The sequence below is a fragment of the Vombatus ursinus genome, unplaced genomic scaffold (genome assembly GCF_900497805.2).
Source record: "Vombatus ursinus unplaced genomic scaffold, bare-nosed wombat genome assembly UNPS02014791.1, whole genome shotgun sequence".
Classification (NCBI taxonomy): domain Eukaryota; kingdom Metazoa; phylum Chordata; class Mammalia; order Diprotodontia; family Vombatidae; genus Vombatus; species Vombatus ursinus.
Window position 1 is genome coordinate 55,294,017 of NW_020954569.1, and position 18,886 is coordinate 55,312,902.

Consider the following 18,886-nt stretch of genomic DNA (forward strand, 5'->3'; position numbering starts at 1 on the left):
CTGCCTTAAGAAATAACACAATTTACCTCACTAGACATCTTTAGGTGAAATATTGAAGAGTTACTTATTGGGGAAGTTACAGAGGGGATTATCAGTATGGTACTACAATGGTAGGCAAAATAATTGGGAGAATATAAACATATTAACATGAAATATGAAATATGAAATATGAAATATATTAACATGAAATAAACTTACAATGCTTTACATCTTTAATAAACTTTTGATATACAATGAGCTCTACTTCTACTGCAACTTCAGATGATTTGGTATTAGATTCACGATTTTGACAAATATTCTTTAATTCTTCTACTTTAAAAACAGGACTTATATCACATTACTTATTAAGCGTACCCTTGACAAACAATCCATTTTTCAAAGTTTTATCTTGATTATATCACACAGGTTTCCAATGTAGTTCAACTCAGTCAAATTCTTAAGTCTGAAGAATATTTATCTCTCTATCTTGGAAAAAATTCTTAAATTTTCATATGTGGCATGGTGCAAGGTCATGTTGAGGTAGTAGTCCATCTACATTTGGGAATTTCTCTTACTATGAAGTAATGCTGCTTCTCAAAAGTTTCACGGATTTATCTAATTTCATCATTTCCTCAATAGAAATAAGACTTCAAGGCTAGGTAGTAGTAGTAACAGTAGCAGTGGCAGTGGTAGTAGCAATACCAATAAGTCTTCATAACTTTAGGGAGCATGGATATATTAGTTTGATGAAGATGCTGAAATCATACAGACCTAGATTTCTTTCTTTCTTTCTTTCTTTTTTTTTTACACGAGGCAATGGGGTTAAGTGACTTGCCCACTGTCACGTGTCTGAGACCACATTTGAACTCAGGTCCTCCTCACTCCAGGGCCAGTGCTCTATCCACTGTACCAGCTAGCTGCCCCTCAGACCTAGATTTCTCCTGGCAACAACTTTAATATGGTCCTGAATGAAAAATTGAATTTCATCAATAAAAATCAACTTTTTAAAAGAGTTTACAGTAGGTTAGTATTTGAATTAATCAGCTTTCTGATGATATTTAAGTAAAATTCATGACAACAGTTAATAACTGTCTTTCCCAGATCTTCTTCCTGTTCTTGATACTTGGAGTAGCCTATATTGTACTATAAAGGAATCAATTACCTCTCCTACTAGTTGCCAGGTCACTCTGAAGGTCTTTGTTTTCTGAAGATTAATTAGGATGTGGTTCCAAGTTAATCATAGATTGGATTTACTACAATTTGTTTGTTCTTAATATTGTTTTCCATTTTTGACTACACATTCCTTTATACTTCTGTGTGATAGATCCTTTTTATTGTGGGTATGAATGGCTCTTAAAATGTTTGGCTTTCCCACACCAATATCTAAAATATCTCTAACAGTCATTAAAGTGCTATCTTTAAGGTTGTACATTAGATGTAATATAGGGCTTGAAGTAAGAAAGAACTTAATTAAAATCCTCCCTTAGGTATTTAGTAATTGTGTTGTCCTGATCAATTCAAATTACCCCTTTCAATCTCAGTTTCCTTATCTGTAAAATGTAGGGACTGTATTTAATGGCCTTGAAGGTCCCTTCTGCCTCTAAATATATGATTCTATGAATTCTGGTATACTTTCTTGGAGTACAGTAATATCCATTCTTAAAAAGCATAGGAGGCAGCTAGGTGGTGCAGCGGATAGAGCTCTGGCCTTGGAGTCAGGAGGCCCTGAGTTTAAATCTGACCTCATACACTTGACACATACTAGCTGTGTGACCCTGGGCAAGTCACTTAACCCTGATTGCCTCACCAAAAAAAAACAAAAAACAAAAAACCAAAAAAAAAAAAAAAACATAGCAAATATGTGTATAATATAAAATCCAGCACTCAGTTGACAAAGAATTAACTAGAGGTGAGTAAAACAGCTCAATCTAGTTTCATTTGGTCAACATCAGACGTTTTGAGTCAGCCTCATTTCAGTAGAAACACAAGTGCATGACCAAGCTGTTACAAACTTAAGAAAAATAGGAAATGGATAGGAAATGGATCTATAATTTCCTTGGTATAGATAACTTTCAGGTGAGGAACCTCCCTATATCTGGGACATCACCTCCTATTCAACTTGCAGTCTTAGAGAGTGGCCTAGGTCAATGAAAGGTTAAATAATTTGCCTAGAGTCACAAAGCCAAGTATGTGTTGGAGGAAGGGGTTGAAGCCATGCCTTCCTAGCTTTGAGGCCAGTCCATCTGCTATGCCACAGCTACCTCACAAAATGATGATATATCAAAATTATTGCTTGTTCTAAGGAATTATCACAGCATTGTATTTAGACTGGATGGTTGCTGAAAGGCTCTTTCAATTCTGAGAACTGCTCTGGTAGCTTTTCTGATCGTCGTTGTCTGGCTGCTATATGGAAAACGACTATTAATATGGGAGAAGTAGAAAATTGGGTTGGAAAGAGGGTGAGACTGACAGACCAAAGCTGCTTTGGACAGTATGACAATAATTCAGTCAGGTGATGATGAGGGCATGTTTTAAGACAGAAGCTTAGTAGGGGAAATCAAAAGGAAGGGAGACAAGAGTTTTTATGCATGTAGAATTGGGTGGGGCAACTGTGAGACTTGGAAAGTGAGACAGAGAAAACATCTAAGTCTGGAGATGGACAACTAGATGAATAATGACAGAAATAGGAACGTCTGAACAAGGAACAGGTTTTGATTTTAGACGAAGAGAAGCGTGAATTAGCCATTAGTGCAGATAATTATACTGCTGCTTCCTTCTTTCAGCACAGGTACTAAAGAATTGATTGCATTGTGTCACCATTTTTCCCCCCTGCATTATGACAAATAATTCCCTTAATTCAACAGTGGCAGAGAAAGAATTAAAAGCCAAGATTCTTGACTCCTGATCTGATCTGTCTAATCACATTTAATAATACCAAGCAAGCAACAAATATTTACTCAGAGCCTACTATATGCCCAGTACTATGTTATTCATTATATTTTTGAAGATTAGATTGTGATAAAATACAACATAATATCTTTGATTATTTGACAACAAATGGCTGGAGAATGAGAAACACCATGAAAATGCAGTAAGTGAAAATCTCCATTAATGAACTTGTTGTTCAACCTGCTTAATGTTAAGTCATTTTGAGGATAGTTTCTCCTACTCTGTCTACTATATGGTGTTGCTTCCAGATAGGTTTTTTTGGCCAAAAAGATGTTAGTCGTTTTTTTTCTGGGGTCAACCTGGTATTCTTTGAGGGAAAAGCTTGGGGCTTCTGTGTTACTACTGCATGGTCCAGACCTATAGCTAAAGTGATGGAAAACTGGGTTAAGTACCTTGCTGGGAACATCTATATAAACAAAAAAAATTCAGTAAACTATGCCAGGGATATTAATACATTTCCAGGTACTTTTGTAAAGGAGACCATTGAAGGGTCTTAGATGACATTCCCTCTATTTTAAGGCTACATTCTAAAATACCTAGCTCTATGCAAAGAATTTCTATGCTCATAGTGGCCACTTCATTTGCCTTTGTGATTGTGTAATCACTGCACTATCAATATTGAAGTCATTACATTTTAAAGCTCTTTGAGGCACCTTAAAGCTCTTTGAGCACAATGAAAGGTGCTCTCTAAAACCAAATTCTATTCTAGCCCATCCAACCTTAAAGGTCATGGATGATGCTTCCCCTTAGATAATCATTGCTATCTGGAGTGACACACCTGTTCAATGGCACCACAAGGAAGGGTTTAGGTCGAAGAAAAGCTGAATGACAGTTCTGAGCTTCATAAATGCATCCTCGTGACAACACCCTGGGCCACAAGAGGTACCAACAACAGAGATAACCCAGCTGGTGCTACTTCCTTTCCAAAGCTATAACCCTAATGAAATCCAGTGGGGGAAATGAACAGAGATGTATTATTAGTTCTTGGTTGAGACTGATCCAGGAATGAAATGCTACAAAGCCAAGGCCAGGGCAACTAAGGTTCTCCAAAGGGAAAAAATGTTGGAAAGTAAGGAAAAAGAAAAAAATGCCTGTAATATGCAAGGAAAGTATAGGAGTGTGTGTGTGGGGGAAGCCTCCTCTTTTGTTAGGAAACTGTCCCTTGTGACAGCAAGTGGTACCACACCATCTGTTCACTGTATTATGGCCTCTCAGTGCAAAGGCTTGTCATGTACAACAAGCAATTGAAGCATTAGAAAAGTCGAGAATTTCCAAGGTAATTCTCCTAATATGAAGTAAGTTTATTAACAACTCGTTGGGCCTTGGTTGCACCACACAACCGCCAACTTCAGCTTTGCCAGGAGGGAAGAAATTCCTCTAGGAGCAATGCAATGTTTCTGAAAGTGAGAAAGACAGAGTGAGAAGCCCCAGGAGAGGGAGGAGAAAGACGCCCAGAAGGAGATAGACTGCAGTACTGAGAGAGATGTGCATGGTGAATCAAAATTATCAGAAAACACAGACTGTTGTTTGAAATCCCCCTTCACCTTGCTGGGAGATTAGGGACAGAATCTTAAGCACCAGCTGGCATTCCCAAAATATCTTTTTCCCAATGGAAGAAATGCAGTCTGAGATTTTTAGTGGAAGTAAGGCTAAAAGAAAATTTAACAGGGGTGTTTCTAGGGAGAAAAACAAGTGGCAGTCATGCTGGGTCCCAGGAAGCGGCAGGTCAAAGGTAACTGGATGGGAAGAAAAATCTTTACAGGGGAAAGAGGGAACAGACATAAAAAATAAATGTCAGAGTAGTAATGGGTCACAGGCCAAGTAGACAAAAATGTATCAAGAAAATCTAGATAGTGGGAAAAAAGGCAAGAAAAGAGATCCATTTCTAGACTTCAATTTCCATGGGGCCGAATTGTTTCTTATTTAAACTTGCTATCTCTCGTAATGCCTAGCATACTGTATATAATAACAAGTCAAGAAGTATAGTAGGGCCCCACCATGACCAAGAAGGTTACCCAGTGACAGCCAGGAACAAGCTCAGGAAATAAAAAGAACTAAGATTTGGGGAACTGAATTGACCCAGACAGTCAATAAACATGAATTAAGTGCCTATTAAATGCCTACTTAGATGCTGTGCTAAGCAGTGAGGATTCAAAGAAAGGTAAAAAAGACACCCCTTGTCCTTGTGGAGCTCAGAATCTAATGTGGGAGACAACATGCAAACAATTACATACAATTAAGAGACATACATGATAAATTGGAAATAATCAACAGAGACAAAGCACTAGAATTAAGGCAGATCAGGAGGGGCTTATGGCAGAAGGTGAGATTTCAGCTGAGACTTCAAGGAAGCCAAAGAAGCCAGGAGGCAGAGTTGAAGAAAGAATGTTCCACACATGGGGGATAGACAGTGAAAATGCCCTAAGTAAGGAAATGGAATGCCTTGTTCAACTCAGGCAAAGCATCAGCTTCTTGTTACTCCCTGCATTTTACTTTCTAATCTTCTTTGGATGCATACATCTGGCTTTGAATTCTATGGTTAAAAAAGGACTCACATTCTTATTTCAATTTCTTGAATCTTGAGATTTTTTGCAAATGCCCCACTGTCCCAAGCCAACCTGGATTTTTAGGGTTTACTTTCTCTTTTCCCAACACAAGACACCTATTATTCTGCCACAGGGAAAGATGATCAATTCTCTGATCATTACCACTCCCACCAAACTTGGGTATTTCCTTATCATTTATAAGCACAAATTGGGACATGGTAGTGTCACAGAACACAGTACACAGAAGACTCTTTGTAAGCTAATTGGAGATTGGCAGGCAGGTATTATAGTAGATGAAGTGCTGAACTTAAAAGTTAGGATGACCCAAGTATGAATCCTGACTCATACACCTACTAGCTGTGTGACCTTAGAGAACTCAACCACTTTCAAACTCAGTTTCTTCATGTGTAAATGGAGAATGGTCATGGCATCTACCTCACAGGGGATGGGATGAGAGTGTGCCAAGTCTTTGCAAGGTCCAGACTATTAGAGTTCTTCCTCCATCCTTGTTTCAGTGTAAGCTCTTTTCCTAGACCCAGGAGACCTCATTTTTAATAGTAGTGCTAGTATTCACTGGCTGTGTGATCATAGCCAAAGTAACTAACCCCTCTGAGCTTCAGTTTCATCATCTATAAATGTTCCAATACTCCAATGGATGAGGTCATCCCCTTCAATCATGCAGATAACAATATATTCCTGTTAGCATTCTCATCCATCTCTTCTGATAAATCTACCCTGGGGAAAGGGGGTGGTGGGGGTGGTCCAATCAATATGTTGGAAAAATGTCTCACATTTTCTTAACATTGCATGGAACACCCAAGTGACATGCTCATCTATTATCCCCCAATCTTGCAATCTGATCAGACCATCCTGTTTTACAATTATACATTGTTCTGTTGACATCTTTTCCTCCTGTATCATTACTCTTTTCACATTTAACATGTGCCTCCCCATAATCCTCAGACTTGGGCAATCTTCAATTTCCATTCTTGAGATATGGTAGTTTTCTATCACTTATAGCCACAACATTAATGGAAGAGTGTTGCTATTAAAATAATGGCCCTTTGTTTCAGGGAGAGGTTTGGGGTCATTTGCATAACTTTTCAATTTCCTAACATAATTGCAGCCTGTTGTCTGCCTTTTCTTCAGTTCTAGGCCCATCACTGTGCATTTTTCAGGGCCTGTTGAAGATATACTGATGTGTATGTTCTTTGGATTGTCCATCTAACTTGAAATCAAAGTCTGAATGATAAGAATTCTTCATCATCTTCACTTTTTCTTAAGTAGTTGGTCATGACAGACTGTTTTGAATGATAATGGATCTCATTTAAGAAGCTTTACAATATCCCAGCTTGATATAATCAGCAGTTTCTTCCATAAACAAAACTATCTGAAGGTCTTTAACATCAATGGGAATCCCTCTTTGATTTAGACTCTCAGCTGGACTTCTCCATGAGAGAATACACAATTGCATAATGCTTATTGCTTGCTCACTATTAAAAAACTGTTAGACTTAGAGCAAAATACTATGTTAAAGGGGTCTCCTATGCATAGGTCAAAATTGTGCAAGATTCCTTGAAAGATATAATAACAAAGATAACTTTGATGACAATTATATTGTTAACATCAATTAAGGTATAAAACAGGAAGAGGTAAATTCAAATGTTTAAAAAATAGGGATAATAATAAAGCTTACAATACCTACCTCAGTGAATTATTGTGAGGAAAATGCTGTGACATCTATAAAGAGCTATATAAATGTGAGTTGTTATATGTTTTCCCCTTGGCTGTCCAAGATGTTCTTTGAGGAAGCTGAACAAATTGGGTACTAATCTCACCAGATAAGCATGCCCTTAATGTCCAATCGTTGGTCTAGTTTTTTTTCCCCAAATCAAATAAAACAGGGTTATTGTGTTCTCAGGACTTCCACAGTACCTCATCCAACAATGAGAAAGATAAAGGTCACAGCATTATATTGATCCTTTTGCCTGAAAAGATGATACTCTTACTACCTCTTATAAGGCATTATGGGAATCCATTTGATAAGAATTGTTTCCTCCCATCGTAAAACCCCAATTTCCTGAAAGTCTAGGAGTTTTACTTTTGTGATGAGCTGCAGTTTAATCAAAGACACAGGTATGGAAAATCTCTAACACCATCAAATAATCTTTGCCCCAGAAACGACACTGGGAAAATGATGGAACTCGCTTCAGGTAGAGCACATTTCCTCAACAAATGTATTTAAGAGAAGATACTTATTCTACATTGCAGAATCTCAGAGCTTGAAAGGAAACCAGAGGTCAAACCCAACCTGTACTTGAATAGGAGGCCTCTTTCAGCATTGTTCTAAAACGATCATCCAGTGTCCATTGGACAACTTCCAGTAATGGAAAATTCACTGTTTCCTGAAGAAGTCCACTCCAATTTTGTGAGCTCTAATTGTTAAGAAGTTTTTGCTTCATGCTTAATTGTAACCTTCTTTAGGGTGGGGGGGAGGAGGGGAAAAATAAAGTAAAGCACATTGTAGCAGCAGAGCCTAGGTGGTGGAACAAAGGCAGGGACACTCCTGAGGTCTCCCCCACACCCCTCCAAATACCTTTAAATAATGACTATAACATTTTAGACTGACAGAACCCAGAAAAAGACAGAGTAAAACAATTTTCCAGCCCAGACAACTAAGAAGGTTGGCAGGAAAAGTCTGTTGCACCAGAGTGAGAGAGGAACACAGTTCAGCTCTGGCATTGTGCAGACTGGGCCCCAGCAAACCAGGAGCAGGCCTATACTTGGATCTGGGTTGTAGTCCTGGGTATTAGTCCAAATGTGAGGAGGAGCACTAGCACAGCAGGGGAGTAGGGACTTTGGTCATGCTTCCAGGGTTGGAAAGAGTGCTTGTGGTAGCTCACAAACCAGTATAGGAGAGTCATAAACACACCTCTCCCTAGATCATGCCACCTTGGAACAGCCAAAAACTTATAGGTCTCCAGAATTACTCCTGAAAACAGCTGCACAAAAATCCCTGAAGCTCAGGACAGTGAACCCTCCACCCTGGAAGCAGAACCCTACTTTAACAAACAGTTAAAAGTCAAATAATAGGCTGGGAAAATGAACAAACAACAGAATAAAAGATTCTGACCATAGAAAGTTGCTATGGTGACAAGGAAGATCAAAACATATACTCAGAAGAAGACAATAAAGTTAAAATGCTTGCATCCAAAGCCTCCAAAAAATATGAATTGATCTCAGGCCATGGAAGAGCTCAAAAAGGATTTTAGATATAAAGTAAAAGAGGTAGGGAAAAATTGGGAAGAGAAATGAGAGTGATGCAAAAAAAATCATGAAAAAAAGAGTCAGCAGCTTGGTCAAGAAAGCACACACACACACACACACACATTGAAGAAAATAACACCTTAAAAAACAAAATAGGCCAAATGGTAAAAGAGGCACAAAAAGCCAATGAGAAGAATTGGCCAAATGGAAAAAGAGGTACAAAAATTCACTGAAGGAAAAAAAATCTTCTTAAGAAGTAGAATTGATGAAATGGAAAAGGAGGTACAAAAGCTCATTGAAGGAAAATAATTTCTTAAAAGTTAGAATTGGGCAAATGGAAGCTATGAGACATAAAAAAAACAAAATCAAAAGAATGAAAAAAATGAAGAAAATGTGAAAAATTTCATTGGAAAAATAACTGACTTCAAAAATAGATCCAGGAGAGATAATTTAAGAATTATTGGATGACCTGAAAGTCATGATAAAAAAAAAGCCTAGATATCATCGTTCAAAAAATTATCAAGGAAAACTGTCCTAATATTCTAGAACCAGGGGGTAAAGTAGAATTGAAAGAATCCACTGATCATTTCCTGAAAGTGATCCCAAAATGAAAACTGAAGAATATTGTAGCCAAATTCCAGAGCTCCCAGATGAAGGGGAAAATACTGCAAACAGCCAAAAAGAAACAATTCAAATATCATGGAGCCACAGTCAGGATAACTCAAGATTTAGCAGCTTCTACATCAAAGGATCAGAGGGCTTGAAATATGATATTCTGGAGGGCAAAGGAGCTAAGATTACAACTAAGAATCACCTACCCAGCAATACTGAGTATAATCCTTTAGGGGCAAAATGGATATTTAATGAAATAGAAGACTTTCAAACATTCCTGATGAAAAGAGCTGAATTAAAAATTTGACTTTCAAATACAAGATGCAAAAAAAGCATACAAAGGTAAACAGGAAACAAATCATAAAGGATTTGATAAGGTTAAACTGTTTACATTCTTACATGGGAAGATGATATTTATAACTCCTAAAAACTTTCTCATTATTAGGGCAGTTACAATGAGTATATATAGATAGAAAGCAGAGGTATAAGTTGAATGTGATGGTATGATTATCGAAAAAAATAAAATTAAGGGATGAGAAAGAAGAATGAACTGGGAGAAGGGGAAAGGGAGAGGTAGAATGGAATAAATTATCTGACATAAAAGAAGCCTGAAAGAGATTTTACAGTGAAGGGGAAAATGGGGGAAGTGGGGTGGGGGACGGAGCGCATGAACCTTACTCTCATTGGAGTTGGCTCACAGAGGGAATGATATACATGCTCAGTTAGGTGCAGAAATCTATTTTTACCGTATAAGAAAGTAGGAAGAGAAGGGAATAAGAGAAGGGGGAGAAGGAGCTGATAGAAAGGAGGGCAGTTTGAGGGAGTTAAAAATAAGAAACAAAACAGTTTTGAGAATGAACAGGATAAAAAGAGAGAGAGAATACAATAAATGGGGGAAAATAGGATGGAGCAAATGACAGAGTTGGTTGCGAAGACTTTTTATGAATAAAGATAAGTAGAAATGAGAGAACATAGACAATGACTACAAAAATACTGAAACCAAAAATGCTAACAGGCAAACTAATTGCAAAAACCAGACAAACTCATCTACATACTGAAGAATTGATGTCAGCCCCTTCCCTCCACCCAGTAGAAAGGGGGAAATATGAGTTGAAGTTTACACTGATGCAGTCACTGTGTCTGCTTCAATGTTGTTACATGGAAGGGCTCAAGTGGAGGGAGGAGTGGTGGGGGAAATAACTGGGAGGAAAGCAAAAGGCATCAAAGGAAATTTAAATGACACTAGAAGAGACAGCTAATTTCAAGATGAATTGCAATGACCAGGATTAAACTCAATGATAAAATGCCACCCCCCTCAGCAAAGGTCACAGTCATAGGTTTAGAGCTGAAGTTGGTAAAAAAATTACAGTGAGTTTCTCTGATAAAGACTTCATTTCTCAAACATAAAGAAAACAGAGTCAAATTTATAGAAATAAGAGACATTCCTTAGTTGATAAATGGTCAAAAGATATAAACATGCAGTTTTCAGACAAAGTAATCAAAACTATCTATAGTCCCATGAAAAAAATGCTCTAGGAGCAGCTAGGTGGTGCGGTGGATAGAGCTCCAGCCTTGGAATCAGGAGGACCTGAGTTCAAATCTAACCTCAGACACATGACACTTACTAGCTGTGTAACCTTGAGCAAGTCACTTAACCCCAATTGCCTCACCAAAAAAAGGCAAAACAACAACAACAACAACAAAAATCGCTCTAAATCACTACTGATGAGAGAAATGCAAATTAAAACAACTGAGCTAGTACCACACACCTCTTAGATTGGCTAATATGACAGAAAAGGAAAATGACATATTTTGGAGGTTATGCGGGAAAATTAAAATGCTAATGTACTAAAAGTAAAGCTGTATACTGATTCAAACATTTTGGAGAACAATTTGGAACTATGCCTAAAGGGCTATAAAACCATGCATACTTTTTGACCAAGCAATACCACAACTAAGTCTGTATCACAAACAGATACAAAAACAAAAAAGGAAAAGGTCCTAAGTGTACAAAAATATTTATAGCAGTTCTTTTAGTGATGGCCAAGAATTGGAAATTGAAGGGATGTCCATCAATTCCCCAACTGATGAACAATTGGCTGAACAAGTTGTTGTATCTAATTGTGATGGAATACTATTGTGCTTTAAGTAATGATGAGCAGGATGCTCTCAGGAAAACATGAAAAGACTTACATGAACTGATGCAAAGTGAAATGAGCAGAACCAGGAGAACACTGTACACAGTAGCAGCAATATTGTATGAAGATCTACTATGAATAACTAAGGTATCCTCAGCAATACAATGATCTAAGACAATTCTGTAGGACTTATGATGAAAAGTGTTCTCCATTCCCAGAGAGAGAACTGATGAAGCCTGAATGCAGATCAAAGATACGTTTTTTTTAACTTAAAAATTTTTTTTGTCTGTGTTTTCTTTCAAAGAATGACTTACATGGAAATGCGTTTTGCACAACTACCTATGTCAAATTGCTTGCCCTCTCAATGAGGTAGGGGAAGGGGATGGAGAGAGAGAATTTGGAACTCAAAAAAGTATATTAAAATTGTTTTTACATGTAATTGGGAAAAACAAAATATTAAATTATAAAAAATGCACAGCAAAGAACAAAAAAACAACAACAAGGAAGCAAAGAAAAGTTGGATGTCTTGGAAAACAATTTGTTATATTTATTATATAGGTTTTCTTGAAATGAAAATTTACTGTTTTATATTGAGTCATCTTTTATGGTCTGCTGTGTACATGGCAATTTTTTTTTCTTAACTCATTTTTATTTAAGTGTAAAAAAATTACAAAAAATAAGTTTTTGCTTATGTTGACCCAAAATTATGCATGTTATGCCCTTGGCTTCTAGTTCTCTCTCTCTCTCTCTTTTTTTTTTTTCATTTCTGGGGCCATGTAGAATAAGTCTTCCACATGAAATCACTAAAATACTTGAAAAGACCTGTCACAGAATCATAGAACCTCAGAGTTGGAAGGTGTCTCAGAGGCCTTCTATTTCTTACTATACCTGACTAAGATTCTTTTCTATAATTCAGCTGACAAAAAGTGATCCAAACTCTGCTTGAATATCTCCAGTGACAGGAAGCCACCCCCTCCCAAGCCAGTTTATTCTGCCTTGGGGCAGCTCTAATTGTTAGGAAGTTTTTCTTTACCTTAGGCAAAAATCTGTCTCTTTGTATATAACACCTGTTTCTCCTCATCTGCCCTTGGGGCCAAACAGAAGTCTCATTCCTTTTCCATGTGACAGTCCTTTAAATACTTAATGGATGTCATCATCCTTCCCAATTTCAAATCTTCTACAGGTTAAACATTGCTAATTTCTTCAATCATCATAGAACATGGTTTTCAGTCCTGCTGTTGACCATCTTCTGAATTAACTCTAGGTTGTGCATGCCATTCTTAAAATGTGGTAAATGGAATTGAACATTGTATTGGAAAAGTGGTTTGACCAGGACAGAATACAACAGAATTACCACTTCCTTTCTTCCATAAACTATACTTCTCTTAGTACAGCCTAGAATAACAATACTTTTAGAGGACTTGGCTAGTATAAGCCTTTATAACTTGCTTCTTACAACCTGATCTGTTTCTTGAATTCGCATATCTTTAACTCGTGGGTATTTACCCTCCCAGTTTTCTTTTTGTACTCACATTCCACATCTAGGCAATACTCTTACCCTAAGACAGATGATGTTTCTCTATCTCATATGTGACTGGTTATAATTTTAATCCAAACAACCTATAGCTTTTGTTGTTGTTGTTATTGTTAATTTTTAAGCTTTCTTGGAGTTATTTTTTTTAACATAATTTCAAAAGCAAACTTTTATTTGAGCAAGCCAGTTTTGAAATGCTTGCCTAGAATTGGATCACTGGGTAATGCTTGTCTAGGATTAGATTACTATATAATGATTAAGGATGGTTTATACAGGACTGTAATTTTTGCTACTTTAAACTGTATAAAAGTTTACATATTTATTAACTTCTTTCTGATGTCACCTCGCTTTCTACAGTTGCTCTTGGGTTATATTGAAGCCTGAAAAAAACTAATAGATGATAATATGATCTCTAACAAAAAAAAGAACCATAACATCACTAAGAGCTATAACATTCACCAGTCATGTGATCAAGTTTTTGCATTTTTAAATTTTATTTCTCTCTCTCTCTCTCTCTCTCTCTTTCTCTGTCTCTCTTTTGCTTTGTAGAAGAGTTTTTGTTCAAAGTACATTATTTTCCACAATGTAACCCATTATTCAGTAGTTATGGTTGACTACAGGACGAAGTTCATATATTTCTAATGAATATCCTTGCCAATAAATAGCCTTGGTCAGCTGAGAGGCAAGTATAGTAGATTCCTTCCTAAACTGAAACATATTAAAACACTATATCCTCAAAAACAATCAAATTGGAAGCAATATTACACTATTGGATCTTATTGACTTTTAAGTCCACTTCTAGATCTGTCCTACAGGAATTGTTGTTTAGCCATGCCTCCCCCATTCTAAAAATGCATAGTTTATTTTTTTAAACTAAGTATGAACTGTAAGATTTATATCTATTTCATGATATTTTCTATTTAGTCTATTGTTCTTCCTGTTGAGATCTTTTTTGAATTTTGAGTTGTTATTTAATCCAAGCTATCCTTCTCAATTTTGTATCTTCTTCAAACTTAATAAGCATTCCTTCTATTGATTTATCCAAATCACTGATATGAATATTGTCCCTGGGCCAAGGAGCAATTTCTGGAATACTATATGATATAATTCCTTCCAGGTGAACTTTTACATATGAATAATTAATAGTAATAATAGCTAGCATTTATATAGTACCTACTGTATGCCAGGTATGGTACTAATTGCTTTAAAAATACCTCATTTGATCCTCATAACAACCCTAGGAGGTAGGTTCTATTAATGATCCTTATTTTACAGTTGAGGAAACTGATGCAAATAGAGCTAACTGACTTGCCCAGAGTCACCCGGGTAAGTATCTTAGGCTAGAATTAAACTCAGGTTTTTCTAACTTTAGGCCCAGTGATCTGTCCACTACATCATCTAGCTTTCATCATTGCCTATTATTCAATTGCCTATTACTGATTCTGTGTTGAATCTGGTCATTCAAACAGCTCCAAATCCATCTAATCGTATTATAATTTATCCCATATCTCTCTATCTTGGTCACAACAAAAGCATGAGAAACTTTATCAAATGCCTTCTGGAAATCTAAGAATACCATATATCTATGGGATTCCTTAGATCTACCAGTATAGTAACCTTATTAAAAATAAAAGGTGAGGAGAATGTGGTTCATATAGCACCACCTGGTCTTGATGAAACCAAGTTTTTTTAATGATCACTCCTTCAATTTTTTAATCACAAGCAAGCCCTATAATATTAATAAATTCTAGATTTTTACTGAATCCAATGCAAGTTCACTGGTCTATAGTTTACAAATTCCATTTGTTTTCCTTTAATAACATTAGTTGGAGCAACATTTACCTTTCTTTAGTCCAGTGATACTTCTCTCATTTTCCATAGTCTTTCAAAAGTCACAAACAGTGGCTCAACAATCCCATTTGATCTTTCAGTATTTTAAAGGATGTAGTCTATTTTTACAGATGGCTTGAATTCATTGTCACGGGGCAGGAGAGGGAGAGGTGGCTAAGTGCTCTCTTACCTGTCACCTCCTATTCTATCTGAAGTATCAGTGTCCTAGCCCTTTCACTCCAAAAGATATTCTCCTTTGAAGAGGAAATAGAAGTAAAATAAGAGGTGCATAGGTCAGTCTTCTCACTGTTATCATCATTCTTCTCTAAGCAGTAGTTCCATTGCTTATTTGATGTTTATTTTGCCTACACCATCCAAAATAACTTTAAAATTCCCTTTATTTGTGCTTAGCCTTTATCATTCTGAGCTTTATCATTTCTATTTTTATTGGGTCATGCAACATTTATTATTACTACTGTCATTATTAATGATGATTAATTAATGATTCTAGAAATCTCTGTTGGTTAATGGGTTCCCAGTATGGTCAAATCAATCTCTTTATACAGATCTCTTATTTCTTCTTCGTCATTTCTACTTATATCCTCTGGATTTCATTCTTAGGAACATACTCTCCTTCTTGGTCCAACTTCTCTCATAGAATATTAGGGCATCACATCTTATCTCTCTTAACTCACTCTTCCAAAATCTATGGCGCATATTAAATTATGCTTAGTTTCCCTGTTCTGAAACAGCAAGAATTTTATGGTGAAGAGAGGTTACTCACCTGAAACATTCTAGAATTTCTAATTCAACAACTACTTCCTTCTTGATCAAAATCAGTACCAGAAGCAGTTCTCATAGTCTCTTTGTTCACCTGAAGACATGATCATTAAGGCAATTTACACGTTTCTCGGTTGCTCTGCATTTTCAGATCTCTTACTGATACCCAAATAGATGAATTCACCCATCACTATAATATTATGCCTGCATGCAAGATTTGTGATCTGTTGTTTCTTATCTAACTTATCAGCAGCATTCATCTATGTCACTATCACTTCCATTGTTGAACTTTTCCAATACCCTCAATTGTATTTCCCTTTCTTTCTGAATTTCCCATTCATCCCCAGCATTCTCTCACATGATACTTATGCCAATATCCATATCTATTCACATATATATGTATATACATATATACATATGCTACTTCACCATCCCTTTTGTCTATTTTGTTACTTTTAAGTCATATTCCAGTTAGGAGTCACTTCCCATCAATTTTCACTGATACCTATATGATTAAATAGATTCTTGGTCCTAGGTTCTCCAGTTTCATGTTGCTTGTTTCTTATCATTGATTGTTTTGTTCATATGTACATAGAAATCAAAAATCAGGGGTTTATTGTTGGCTTTCTTCCTGGAGGTTGTCTCCCACTCATTATGGTTTCTCTCTTCTGGTTTTCTTCTTTCTAATTAATACTACTACTCTCTCTGGCAGGTCAGATTTCCAGAGGGCAGGCACTATATCTCTCTCAGGTGTTTGTTTTTGGAGAGGGTCTTAAATAATCCTCTGGAAGGTATTATTTTATCCCCTTTCAACAAGTATGAAAATTGGGCATAGAAAATACAGGTGACTTTCCTGAAGTAACCTAGTTAACTGTCATAACCTAGAACCCAGGTCTTGTGGATCTTAGTCTCAGGATCTTTCCACTACATCCCATGTTACCATTTAGGAAATGGAGACTGAACAATAAAAGTATCCCTTTCCATATGGCTGCTGACCCTTTCTAGCAAAGCAAAAACAAGTTGGAGGTGGTGAAAAACTTGTATAACTTTCTTTGTACTGCAGAATCAACAAAATAACAGTATTCAATCTGCTCCGTGTCACCTGAAACCTTGCAACTGGCATTTCTGGGGTCAGGAACATTTCTGTCTCTTATGTGACCCCATAGCACCAAAGTTCCTGTCAATTTGGGATAAACTGGATTATTTCTTTAAGGTGATAGGAGCTGTAATATTCAAGGACTCAACCCTTTGTGACCCAAGTGTGTGACAAAGTTCCAAACAATGGCTGAGGACATGACCACAAATAAAAGCGGAAAAGTTGATTGATGTTGTAAGCCCTATAAAATGTCGTGGGACTTTAAGGGTCACCTTGGCCAGAGAATATTGCCCTACTTTACATTTTTGGAAAAGTACAGGAATGGGTGAAGGGCTGTCATGGACACAAAGGACAGACGAGAGAAGGAATGCCATAATTTGCCTCCCCCACAAAAAATGCAATTTTTCTTTCTATAGTCAAGCAACAGGAAGAATATCTTTATCTCACTCTATGGAACTGCTGATAAGTTTAACCCTCTTATTCAGAGTGGCTATCAGCAGAGAGGCCTAGTCTTATCTACAGGTAGAATCAATGTATCATTCTATGGTCCACTTAAAGGTCTTAAGGAAAGCTCCTCTGTTCTCAGTACACCTCTGCTACCTGTTTGCTAAAAGTCCTTAATTGCATAATGACAGATCGTTTTTATAGTGCAAATTTCTCTAGGAGTGGAAACACTATGACTTACATGCATGCTATGGACTAAATGATGAATAATTGCAAATGATCTTTATATTGCGTTTTTAAGTTTACAAAGCATTTAAGATACATTGTGCCCTTTGTTCCTCACAAAAACCTTATAAGGGAAATGACACAAATATTATTATCACTATTTTTGCAGATGGAGACACTGAGTCAGAGGGAGATTAAATAACTTGCCCAAGGTCATATAGCTGGTACCTGAGATTCAAACCCACATATTTCTGGCCCTGAGTCTAGCACCCTGTTTCACCTTGATGCTCAGTGCAGTGCAAAGAGCCAAGGATTTGGCATTAGGAAAATTAGACTCCAGTCTCAGCCCTGACATTTATTACCTAAAAGATCTTAGTCAAGTTAGTTTTCCTCTCTTGAGAGTTTCTTCATTTTTTTTAAATGAGGAAATTGAACTAGATGGTATCTAAGTTCCCTCCAACCTTTAATTCCCATGATCCTTTTCTGAGAATGGATTTTTAGAGGAAATAGCAAGGAAGCTGGCAAAGGGTATTGGTAAACCGTGTATGAGGAGGTAGAGTAGAGTGCCAGAAAGAAGTTAAAGTTCTCCAAAACAAATGGTCCTGGGTTCACCGTTTTCTTGTTTTGGTTCTGTACACAACTATGCATTAATTAGAACGTGGACAGTATTCAGCTACTGATTCCATCTTGAGTTTGCCATTTACTAATTGCCATTTACTAATCTCTTACAGCCCCCATCTCCCAGGTAGAGAAAGGATGAAGCCAGGCCAACGAGATAACAGATGGGAAAATACTTTGGAACAGTTGAAACTTATCAGCTGTAACTACCAACATGTATGACTCCTCTTCCATTTGTATAAAACCTTTGTGAGAGTCGTCAATGAATGAACTGAGAGTATCCTTGATGAGGCTATTGGGAAAGAAGTGGCAGGCTCTCACATCTGATGTTTTACAATGAACCACATCTTCACCATCTGAAAATTTACTGAAAAATCGAGATAATATAAGATCCTATTGAGATTACTGTTTGTTGATTACACAAAACAGAATGCCACCTTACAGGCTCTTTTACAACAAGGTGTCTCCCATCTAGAGATCAACATCATTCAATATTCCTTGCGACATATAACGATAGAAATATACTGGTGCAATGTTCCTCTGATAATAAATGCTAGAGCGAAAAAGAAGTATTCACCAATATAGAAGTCGAAGAGGAATTTCCTGTGGATGGAGTGGATGAAATGATGCTGACTTCATAAAGCCCTTATACTCTGTCATGTAATCACAGAGAGTAGATTGTACTATTTGTCTATACAGAAAAGACAAAGTGAATAAAGAATTTATACTGTCCAGATTTCAACATGTGCTTTGACAGCTACCATATGGAGCTTGTCTATCAGTATGTATATCTGGGATAGAGAGCACTGACTAACAAGTTACGCCCAGAGTTGAACAGGTGGAAAAGAAAGGACTAAATTGCCCTGGA